At 47.5% G+C, this 12,776-nt stretch overlaps 1 pseudogene; it reads left to right on the top strand.

Annotated features, from left to right (window-relative positions):
• Window positions 1–12,776, top strand: part of LOC142312852 (uncharacterized) — an 82,117-nt pseudogene that overhangs the window by 39,791 nt on the left and 29,550 nt on the right.

Raw genomic sequence — 12,776 nt, 5'->3', positions numbered from 1 at the left:
CGGTAATGAGGGGCTGGGGACGGAGGGAACAGGACTCAGTGCTGGGGGAAAGGACCGGGGCTCTCTACACATAGGAAACAGCCAGAAACACAGGAGAAGCTGGAGGAGAAGTCTGCACTGGAGACCGGTAATGAGGGGACAGAGGGAACAGGACTCAGTGCTGGGGGAAAGGACCGGGGCTCTCTACACATAGGAAACAGCCAGAAACACAGGAGAAGCTGGAGGAGACGTCTGCACTGGAGACCGGTAATGAGGGGACGGAGGGAACAGGACTCAGTGCTGGGGGCAAGGATCGGAGCTCTCTACACATAGGAAACAGCCGGAAACACAGGACAAGCTGGAGGAGAAGTCTGCACTGGAGACCGGGAATGAGGGGACGGAGGGAACAGGGCTCAGTGCTGGGGGAAAGGACCGGGGCTCTCTACACATAGGAAACAGCCAGAAACACAGGAGTAGCTGGAGGAGAAGTCTGCACTGGAGACCGGTAATGAGGGGACGGAGGGAACAGGACTCAGTGCTGGGGGAAAGGACTGGGGCTCTCTACACATAGGAAACAGCCAGAAACACAGGAGAAGCTGGAGGAGACATCTGCACTAGAGACTGGTAATGAGGGGACGGAGGGGACAGGACTCAGTGCTGGGGGAAAGAACCGGGGCTCTCTACACATAGGAAACACAGGAGAAGCTGGAGGAGAAGTCTGCACTGGAGACCGGTAATGAGGGGACGGAGGGGACAGGACTCAGTGCTGGGGGAAAGGACCGGGGCTCTCTACACATAGGAAACAGCCAGAAACACAGGAGAAGCTGGAGGAGACGTCTGCACTGGAGACCGGTAATGAGGGGCTGGGGACGGAGGGAACAGGACTCAGTGCTGGGGGAAAGGACCGGGGCTCTCTACACATAGGAAACAGCCAGAAACACAGGAGAAGCTGGAGGAGAAGTCTGCACTGGAGACCGGTAATGAGGGGCCAGGGACAGAGGGAACAGGACTCAGTGCTGGGGGAAAGGACCGGGGCTCTCTACACATGGGAAACACAGGAGAAGCTGGAGGAGAAGTCTGCACTGGAGACCGGTAATGAGGGGCCGGGGACAGAGGGAACAGGACTCAGTGCTGGGGGAAAGGACCGGGGCTCTCTACACATAGGAAACAGCCGGAAACACAGGAGAAGCTGGAGGAGAAGTCTGCACTGGAGACCGGTAATGAGGGGACGGAGGGAACAGGACTCAGTGCTGAGGAAAGGACCGAGGCTGTCTACACATAGGAAAGAGCCGGAAACACAGGAGAAGCTGGAGAAGTCTGCAGTGGAGACTGGTAATGAGGGGCTGGAGACGGAGGGAACAGGACTCAGTGCTGGGGGAAAGGATGGGGGCTCTCTACACATAGGAAACACAGGAGAAGCTGGAAGAGAAGTCTGCACTGGAGACCGGTAATGAGGGGCTGGGGATGGAGGGAACAGGACTCAGTGCTGGGGGAAAGGAACTGGGCTCTCTGCACATAGGAAACACAGGAGAAGCTGGAAGAGAAGTCTGCACTGGAGACCGGTAATGAGGGGCTGGGGACGGAGGGAACAGGACTCAGTGCTGGGGGAAAGGACCGGGGCTCTCTGCACATAGGAAACAGCCGGAAATAGGAGAAGCTGGAGGAGAAGTCTGCACTGGAGACCGGCAATGAGGGGCCGGGGATGGAGGGAACAGGACTCAGTGCTGGGGGAAAGGACCGGGGCTCTCTGCACATAGGAAACAGCCGGAAATAGGGTAAGCTGGAGGAGAAGTCTGCACTGGAGACCGGGAATGAGGGGCCGGGGATGGAGGGAGCAGGACGGACTCAGTGCTGGGGGAAAGGACCGGGGCTCTGTACACATAGGAAACAGCCGGAAATAGGAGAAGCTGGAGGAGAAGTCTGCACTGGAGACCGGTAATGAGGGGCCGGGGACGGAGGGAACAGGACTCAGTGCTGGGGGAAAGGACCGGGGCTCTCTAAACATAGGAAACAGCCCGAAACACAGGAGAAGCTGGAGGAGAAGTCTTCACTGGAGAACGGTAATGAGGGGCCAGGGACGGAACAGGACTCAGTGCTGGGGAAAAAGACCAGGACATAGGAAACACAGGAGAATCTGGAGGAGAAGTTCACACTGGAGATCGGTAATGAGGAGCTGAAGGGAAGAATTGAAGCAGCAGCACTCACCATTTGTGTCCACGATTCTTTATTTTAATTCCATAAGATCACCAAATGCAAGGTGCATGGAAGGTGGAACGTTTTGCTCCTGTTAAGCCACGCTTCAATAGGTCCTGAAGGTGGAGGAAAAGTATGTACTGCTGACCATTAATGAGGAGCCGGGGACAGAGGGAACAAGATTCAGTGCTGGTGGAAAGGATCAGGGCTCTCTGCACATAGGAAACACAGGAGAAGCTGAAGAAGTCTGCAGTGGTGGCCGATAATGAGGAGTCGGGGATGGAACTATAAGGCTATGTTCACACGCTGCGCTTTTGGTCAGTTTTTGCTGCAGAATTTTCTTGAGAAATTCTTGTAAGCTTTCTGCAGACATTCCCCAGCAAAACCTATGGCAAAAAAAATTAGCTGTGCGCACACTGCGTTTTTTTCTTAAGAAAATTCTTTCAGTAGATTTTCTTAAGAAAAAGAATGCGCATGTCACTTCTTATCTGCAGCTAACTGCGTTATTTCACTCCATTGACTGTAATGTAATCAGGAAATAGCACAGGAATAACGCAGGTAGCAAGTGATGTGCGTTATACCTGCGTTATTCCCGCCTTATTTCGCATTTTCGGGACATAGCGTACATCCCTGCCCTGCGTTTTGCAGGGAAGTGATGTCACTAGGACAGGAAGAGGAAGAAAAAGCGAAAAAAAAAGCGTGTGCTCCGCTGTATTTTTACTTTCCAGCCGGGTAAACACACAGCGGCGGCCTGGTATTCTCAGGCAGGAAAGGGTGAGAGACAGGGTTAATGCCCTCCCCCTCCTCCTGCAGCCGAGAATCTCAGCCGCAGCTGCCCCGGAACTGTCGCATCCATTATGCGACAGTCCCGGAGTGTCCCCGGCTCTTCCAGATGCCGTGATGCGGTGGCAATCCAGGTAATAAGGAGTTAACGGGAACCAATAGCTGCCGCTAAGTCCAAGATTAGTAATGGCAGTGTCTATGACTCGCCGTCACTAATCTGTAAGTGAAAGTAAAGAAACACACACACACACACCAAAAAATCCTTTATTTTGAATAAAAGACATAAAGCCCCTCTTTCTCCAGTTTATTAACCCCTCCCAAACACACAGCTCCGACGTAATCCACAGCGATGTCCGGCGGCGCTTCCAGCCCTGCTCCAGCCGCGTGTGACAGTTCCCCACACAGCCTCGGTCAGGGAGCGAATGCTGAATGCGCTCCCTGAGCGAGTGCAGAGGTGACTCCAGGACATTTCTCACGGCCGGTGATGTGAACACACTACTGGCCGCGAGAAGTGCAGTATGTGTGGGGGGGGGGACATCATAAATAAAGCTGGAATATCTATCCCTCTATTGTCTGTCTGTCTGTCTGTCTGTCTGTCTCTCTATTATCTATTATCTATCTATTCCCCTAAATATCTATTATCTATCTTTATCTATTATCTATCTATCTATTATCTATCTATATCTATCTATTCCCCTAAATATCTATTATCTATCTATCTATCTATCAATCCATCTATCCCTCTATCTATCTATCATCTATCTATCTCTGTATTATCTATTTTTTTTCCCATTTTCAACATGCTTTATTGCTGTAAAGGCATTAAAAAACGCAGGGAGCAACCTGAAAAAAACGCACCAAAAACGCACAAAAACGCACCTGCGTTATTGGTGCGTTTTTTAACGCAGGTGCACTAATCCTTCACTCAAGAAATTTCTTAAGAAAAATCATTTTTCTAGTGTGAACATAGCCTAAGGCCACATGCACATGTTGAGTATTTGATGAGCTTTTTACCTCAGTATTTGTAAGTCAAAAGCAGGGGTGGGTAAAATAATACAGAAGTGGTGCCCGTGTTTCTAATATTTTTTTACTCTGATTGTTCCACTCCTTGGTTTGGCTTACAAATACTGAGGTAAAAAGCTCACCAGATTAATGTATGCAAATCGCCTAGGGCCCTGGATCAAAAGGTCCCTTTGGCATATATGATAAAATCAATGCTACTAGACACCTGCAAGTTTTGGATGTCAAATTAGGATAGAACCACTGTAATATTTTTATAGTGACCAATTAAATTTCTCTCACTAAACAAAATCCCCTGAAAACATATCTATATTTATTTTAATTTGAAAACTGCTATAGACATAAACATATTGATACATACATTTCTGAAAGGTTCCAGATTCCCATGAGTCGAGAAAGGGAAGGGAACAGGGACTCTTTTACCCTATATATTTCCCTTACTGGATGCAGAGGTTGAACAAAACCAAGATGCTCAGTATGAGCCTCGGTGGCCAATTTTAATAATAGTACTTAGCTTTAGTAGATCATTTTCTGTGTTTTGTGTTTATTTTTATTTACACGATTAGTAGTGGGGGGGTCTCATAGACCCCTACCCATTACTAATCTGGGCCTTTGTAGCAGCTGTGTTTTTTTGACAAATCACAGCTGTCATTAACCTCTTATATTATCGCAATCGGGATGAGCCGTGTAAGTGCCAGGATTCGCGCATCTTATGGATGAGCCAATTCTGTGGTAACTGTAGGCTATTATTGTTAGGCTGGGGAGGGCTAATAACCATGGGCCTCCCCAGCCTCTGAATACCAGTCCCATCTTGGTTGGGTATAAAAAAAAAAAAAAAAAAGCCAAGTGTAGTCCCCGTATTTTGATACACCACCAAGATGAAGCATACAGCTGGGGCCTGCAGCCTCCTGCTGTCTGCTTTATCTGTGCTGGGTATCAAAATACGGGGAACCCAAATCCATTTTTTTCAATCATTTATTTTTACACTCCACTTCGGGGACCCAGAAAGGTAATGTGAGGGAAACCAATCACAGATGCCGACAAAGAGGGTGGGCAGGGAATTGGTGAATATCCATAAGGTTTACTGAGTGGAACCGGAAGCAATGTGACAGCAGTGGTGGAACTCCTTAAGAATAACTGTCCTGCTTTAATCACCATTTTTTTATTTTTACCTATGCAGCCAAACCCAAACAGTAACATGAGGTTCGCGTTCGCCCATTATTGCTTGTGAGTTAAAGGTGCTTAGCACTCATCTAGATAAATTCCTTGAGGGTCTAGTTTCCAAAATTGGGTCACTTGTGGGGGAGCTCTATTATTAAGGCATATCAGGGGCTCTCCAAACGTGATATAGCACCACTAATAATTCCAGCCAAATTTGCATTCAAAAAGTTAAATGGCGCTTCTTCCCTTCTGTGCCCTGTCATGCACCCAAACAGTAGTTTTACACCACACTTGTGGTATCAGAATACTCAGGAGAACTTCCACAACTAATTGTATGGTGAATTTTCTCTTGTTACTCTTGTGAAAATGCAAAATTTGGGACTAAAGTAACATATTTGTGGGGGAAAATGTAAAAACTAATTTTTTTCCTTCCACAATGCTTTAGTTCTTGCAAAGCACCTGAAGAGTTAATAAATTTAACTTCAAATAGAATGTGGTCCCTAAAAAAAGTTTTGTAAATTTTGTTGGAAAAATGAGAAATTGCTGATAAAATTTTAACCCTTCTAATGTTCTAACAAACAAAAATATGTTTTAAAAATGGTGCTGATGTAAAGTAGACGTGGGAAGTTAACTATATTGCAGAATAACTGGTTTAAGAGCATAAAAAATAAAAGTTTGACATTTTCAAAAACGGCACCAAATTTCTGATATGTTTTCACAAATACAAAAAGTATCGTTCAAAATTTGTAATTTTAGTATATAAAATGAGACTGGTCAGAAAAGAAAAATTTGGCCAGGTCATGAAGGTGAAAACAGGGTGGGTGGAGAAGAGGTTAATGTTCTATCATCTGTGCCCCACGGCCCCGATTCTGCCATCCCAATATCTGTGGATGTTCCTGCACTTTATAACTGTGTCTACTTTTTATGAAATATTTATTAAAGATTCAGCTATTTTAGATTTTTCCTTTTAAAATTTATTCTGTGATTTTGGTGCTGGATTGTAGATATTCTGTGATAAATCTCTGTGTGTGACTATAGTTGGATTGTGTGTTATACCGGGGGCAGGACGGGGCCAGGACTGGATGTAGTGATCATGTGAAGCCGGTAACAGCTCCGGAGATTTCTTACATGGGATCTTTCTGATGTTACATCGTCATCTTCTCCCCATTCAGGTCCCTACAATATCGGATCCTCTCAGATCTTCTATATAAGAGAATTTTCCTGATTGACCCATCAAGGATGGATAGGGACAGGGACAAGATGGCGGAGAGGATATTACACCTCACCTTAGAGATCCTCTTCTGGCTTACTGGAGAGGTGAGAGATTCTGATGACGTCACATTACATCATTCTTATCTATGGGAATAACAGATGGACAGAACTGGAGAGGTGAGGACTCTGGAAATGTCTGTAGTGAGATTTATTAATGTGTCTCTCCATATCCAGGATTACACAGTAGTGAAGAAGACCTCTAGTGATCGCTGTCAGGACCCTGTGTCTGAGGGATGGGGAAGACCTCTGAGCCCAATCACGGGGCCTCCACCTCACCCCCTGATACATGAGGACATCAATGACCAGAAGATCCTAGAACTCACCTACAAGATGATTGAGCTGCTGACTGGAGAGGTGACACTGCTGGGAATGCTGAGACATTATACAGTAACGCTATGAAGGGATCGGAGGATGACGGTATCATTGTATGTGTCAGGTTCCTATAAGGTGTCAGGATGTCACCGTCTATTTCTCCATGGAGGAGTGGGAGTATTTAGAAGGACACAAAGATCTGTACAAGGACGTCATGATGGAGGTTCCCCAGCCCCTCACATCACCAGGTAATAGACAGGACTAAATACACATGGACTATAATTATCTGTATGTAAAGAATGATTTCAGTCCCTGTATGTGTTTCCTACAGTTGTATCCAGAAAGAGGACAACACCAGAGAGATGTCCCCGTCCTCTTCTTCCACAGGACTGTAAAGAAGAAAATCTCAATGTTCCTCAGGATGATCAGGTAGATGGAGGGAAGGTGTCATGAAATTTCCCTATGATGTGTATGTAAGAAACAGGTCCAAAATGCAACACACTTAGGCTAGGTTCACATTTCCGTTGTTTTGCATCAGTCACATGCGTTGCTTGACGCATGTGACTGATGCGTTGTACAACGGATGACAAAGAACAGAAATCATTGTCGGACTCCGTTGTGTGCGGGGGGTGGAGCGCGAGGGGGCGGAGCCGAGCGGGGCCATGGCGCTGAGGACATCAGTGCAGCGGGGACTGCACGGCTGGGGACAAGTGAGTGTGTGTGAGTGTGTACACATGCGGAGTGCGGGAGGGGGCAGAGCCGAGCGGGGAAGTGTCGGCCTCCTTGCACACGTATCCAGGGTAAATATCGGGTAACTAAAAGCAAAGCTCTTTTTGCTTGGTTATCCGATATTTATCTTGGATACCAGCGTACACCGCTTAGCTCTGGCTCCCTGCACACGTAACCACTGTAAATATCGGGTAACTAACCAAAGCGCATTGTTTGGTTACCCGATGTGTATCCTGGTTATGGGTGCAGGGAGCCAGAGAGAGCATGCGCAGCAAAATCCTACGGATTGCGCTGCTCAAAAAACGTTACAGGCTGCGTTGCTCCCGCCCGGCGGTCAGTTAAAAAACGACTGACCTCGACGCAGCGGATGCAACGCAGCATCATCAGTCGCAATCCGTCACTAATAGAAGTCTATGGGGAAAAACTGGATTCCTGAAAAATATTTTGCAGGATACCGTAATTCCTCAAGGCGACGGATTGTGACTGATGCAAAACAATGGAAATGTGAACCTAGCCTTAGAAGGATGACGCAGTGTTGATTTTATATGGTATTTATTATTTACACAGGTTGATATGAGGCTTGGGAACTCAATGTAGGTTCCCGGGGTACAGTATATGAGCTTAAAAATACTCATCAAATATGGATTCAGGTTATACGTACAATGACCATAACTCTTAGCAGCATGTTACCCTAAGAACCACCTTGTAATAACACTCCTTTACCAGAAAAAGATGTAACCCAATTAACGATTGTCAAGTCACCCATTAATACAGTCATCTTCCTTGAGAGGTTATAAGCAGTGCCTGTGGCTTGACCACACAGCTTGGGCTTGTGGTTTTGACCATCAGCATCTGCGGCTTCACCATGTGGCGTGGACTCAGAGTTGTGACAAGCGGTGTCGGCCGGTGGCTCATGGGAGCGACTTGACTCACACACTTCACAGTCTGCAATGAGTTCGCTCCTTCAGCTAGGAGGGTAACATCACGCACCCTTGCACATACATCTGCTCGCTTCTGCTTCTTGGTGCCAATCCCGCCCTTTTGTCAACGTCCTACACTTTAATATTTTTCTTATTTTCTTTATATTGTCCTCTCATCTCTACTTGTAAATACAATATTCTTTTCCAATGGAGGCACATAACTTATACAGTTTCCATCAGTTACACCCAGTAGTTTTCACTGACCCTCTATTTTTCCTCATAGGACTTTTCCTGACTCCTTTTCCATGCAGTCCACTCCTCTGTACAGTCAGTCAGGGTAATACTTAGCCACTGTCCTTGTCACCTCAGGCTTCCCACAAACACTTAGCTACCTTTCTGGACCTTCAGCTCAAATCCACAAGAGTTGTTTCTTCTACTTCATTAACAGATATGTAATCTGGCCCCAAATCCTACCATCTTTACTCCAGTTTCTCGGCCTCTTAGTGGTCATTTTAGAAACACAATGTCTTCATCCTTCCTTGTCACACACACTGGTCCGGCCTTCTCCTCGCGTCTCTGTATTTCATTTCCTCTCTCTCAAACTCCAAGGGGTACTTTGCACGCTACGACATCGCTACTGCGATATTGTCAGGGTCAAATCGAAAGTGACTCACATCCGGCGCCAGTAACGATGTCGCAACATGTAAAGCTGCAGGAGCGAGGAACATCTTACCTGCGTCCCGCCGGCTATGCGGAAGGAAGGAGGTGGGCGGGATGTTTACGTCCTGCTCATCTCCGCCCCTCCGCTTCTATTGGCTGCCTGCCGTGTGACATCGCTATGACGCTGCACGACCCGCCCCCTTAGTAAGGAGGCGGGTTGCCGGCCAGAGCGACGTTGCAGGGCAGGTAAGTGCATGTGAAACTGCCGTAGCGATAATGTTCGCTGCGGCAGCTATCACAAGATATCGCATGTGCGATGGGGGTGGGTACTATCGCGCTCGGCATTGCTAGCATCGGCTAGCGATGTCGCAGCGTGCAAAGTACCCCTAAATCTACAACTGATCTCTAACAGCCTATTTACAGAGTCTATTTACAGATTAAAACTTTACTCTTTTTCCTTAGTTTTTTGGACACATAATATCACATCTCAAGTGCAACAATGAGCAGTACATGGTGCCACAACGTCACTGTACAGAGCCCCACATAGGAAATGTGTGCTAGAATTACAGTCTATTGTTTATAAAATAAGTCAACTATAAACCTCTCCAGAGACTCCCACCAGCTGCAGGACTGACCCTCTGTAACTCTCCTCTGCCCAGCTGCAGGGCTGACCCTCTGTAAATCTTCCTCTGCCCAGCTGCAGGGCTGACCCTCTGTAACTCTTCCTCTGCCCAGCTGCAGGGCTGACCCTCTGTAACTCTCCTCTGCCCGGCTGAGAGGCTGACCCAATGTAACTCTTCTCTGCCCAACTGCAGGGCTGACGCGCTGTAACTCTCCCCTGTCCAGCTGAAGGTCTGACCCTCTGTAACTCTCCTCTGCCCAACTGCAGGGCTGACTCGCTGTAACTCTCCCCTGTCCAGCTGCAGGGCTGACCCTCTGTAACGCTCCCTTGCCCAGCTGCAGGGCTGACCCTCTGTAACTCTCTTCTGCCCAGCTAAGAGGCTGACCCTTTGTAACTCTCCTCTGCCAACTGCAGGGCTGACTCGCTGTAACTCTCCCCTGTCCAGCTGCAGGGCTGACCCTCTGTAACTCTCCTCTGCCCAGCTGAGAGGCTGACCCACCTGTAACTGTCCCTTGCCGAGCTGCCTACTCTCCTATGACTTTCACATAAAAGTAATTACAACAAAACATAGTATCAACCATATAATGACAGTACTTAGCATAAGAGTCCTTTAATACCAGTATATCCTTCAGCATCACATGTAAAGCTTTATGTCACACAGCAAGTCTCTCCATTGGGTACCAGGATCTTCTATTTCTTTACACCAGGAACATGACATTACTTCTTCTTCCTTCCCCGGCCTTCACAGTCCTCAGATCTTAATCATATAAAGCATCTCTGTGCCAAGGTAGATGAGGTTGTTCAAAGAATGTCAGCTCCTCCATCTAATTTGCAGCAACTGCAAGTAATGATCCTGTTGGCAGTGACCAGTATTCCTGGGGAACAATCTCAACACCTAGAGGAATCTGATGTGATGAATTTGTGCTGCCCCCGTGCCAGCAGCCGGCGCTGCTCGGGCCCAGACCTTCAGGGGTGGTGCCTTGAGGGTCTCGCAGACACGCCGAATAAAAGGGGGGACGTATATGTACGGGCTGGGCCGTATTAAGTTCATGACGCCACCCACGGTGCGTGGTGAGTTGGGACACCACCGCTGCAGTTACGGGGCACCCGGGGGAGATGTTGCGCAGCAAGTTGTTAACCCCTCTGTGGGCAGGGATGGTGGCCCTGGGACCCGGTGGCTGAGGTGCAAGGGGATTGCAACCGCAAGATGGTGCAGGTGTACTCACTGTTAGTAAAACACACAAGTCTCTGGTAAACCAAGGTGATGGTGGCAGTTGCCTCGGCCGGTCGCATTCAGGGTCCCCCGTCCAGCTGGTGGTCTCTATCTCTGTCCTCTGCACTGTTTTAAGTAGAAATAACTTCCTAGTGTGAAACGTAGGAGTCCGCTCCCGGCTGGATGTGGCCTAAGAAGCCGTGCCCGCAGACGCTGGCCCGTGGGATCTATGGGCCCTGGCGGTGACCTCTTATCCCTAATCAGTGCGCTGTTGTCTTCTATGAGGGACTTTGGGTGGGACAGGACCTCTAGTCCTGGCCTCAATCGGTTAATTAACCAGTCCAGTCGTTTCTGGTTTCCGGCTTCAGGGTCCGAGTACCCCCATTGTGCTACGGTTTCCGGGTCGGTTCCCCGTGTCGGTACCGGCGAGCCACTACCCTGTCCCGGTCCACCTCGGTTCCACCGAAGCTGTCTTCCCGTCTCCTGCTGATGGAGACCACCGTCTGCCACCTAGCCAAAGGCACCAGGGCCCCTACCCAGCCCCTACCCAGCCCCAGCACTCCTCCTCTCAACTTGAACTTCAGAATAAGACTACTGTTTTCCTGCCCTGGGCTGTCTAAACCCCTAGGTGGGCGTGCACCAACTGCCTGGTCACGCCCACTGGTGTGTCTATCTTTCCCTAAAGGGGGGTGACTAGGGTTTCAGGTCGGCTGTGTGTCACCTAATGAGGGAATGGTGTAATGCAGGGGCCTATCTGTGACTACCTGGATTCTCCAGGGCGTCACAAATTGCTGCAGTTCTGAAGACCGATGGAGGCCGAACGTGCTCCTTGATGGGGGTCTCTAATAATGTGGCCATTCAGTGTATGGTTTATACTTGGTGCAGATGACATGATAAAGATGATCATAGACATTAGATGTTGTCTGGATCTTCTCACAATTTTCTGGTTACCGAGACTGCTGGTTACAATTAGGAGGCGACAGGTTGGATTTTGTTTGATCTTTGTTGTTTTTCAAATCATTTCACCAAACATCTCCATTTGTCTGTGACTTTTAAAACATTTATTTCAGGATGAAGATCTGACCCATATGAATACTACAGAGACATATGTGATAGGTGATGAGTGGTGTAAAGAGGAGATTCCTACAGATAACCGCCCAGGTGAGTAGTGATCACTAAATGCAGAGAAGTGACAGATTTGTTGGGGATGAGTGTTTTAAGATTTAGAGACTGTTTCATTAATGTTGGCATGGTGATTCCCGTCTTCTTAATGAAGAGCTGCGGTGGGGTAAGTTATGCTGAATTCATTACGATGTGTTTGAAATTTAATGAATTTGGCACATCTCAGAATCAAGAGTCTTGCCAGAAATGGTATTAAAGTTAGGGATCGACCAGAGCAACATTTTTGATGGGCGTCAGTTATGCTACTACAGTGGCATAACTCTTGAGGGATTTGGTGGATACCACCAAGCCTTGTCAATGCTGCACTCACTTTGGTGGACTTGGCTGAGACTGGCGTGAAAATGTCAAAAATTACTAGAGTTTTGTGACACTTTGAGCAAAAGGTTTGCGACTTTTCTGTGTTCTGTGCCAGAAAACTATTATAAACAGTTTGATAAATTGGCCCCTTTGTGCTAAAAAAATGCTTTTTTACATGATCATCTAGGAAGGTTTCTTCCCTGTATCCATAATCCATTTCTGAGTTGCTGAAAAGGAGATACCAATTTAAACGATTCACAGAAAAAACTATCAAAAGGGAGTAACCCGAAAATATAAATCACAGAAAAAATACTCCTAAAATAAACAATTTAGCCCCAAGAAATGTTACCCTGTTACCCTAGGGCTAAATTGTTTATGCTTTTTTTTTACATGAAAAGAATACTGTATGTTTACTTTATCCTACTACAGTACT

Source organism: Anomaloglossus baeobatrachus, chromosome 5, assembly GCF_048569485.1.
Source record: "Anomaloglossus baeobatrachus isolate aAnoBae1 chromosome 5, aAnoBae1.hap1, whole genome shotgun sequence".
In the NCBI taxonomy this organism is placed as follows: Eukaryota; Metazoa; Chordata; class Amphibia; order Anura; family Aromobatidae; genus Anomaloglossus; species Anomaloglossus baeobatrachus.
Note: the sequence above shows the minus strand (reverse complement) of the source record. Positions and strands in the feature narration are given on the sequence as shown.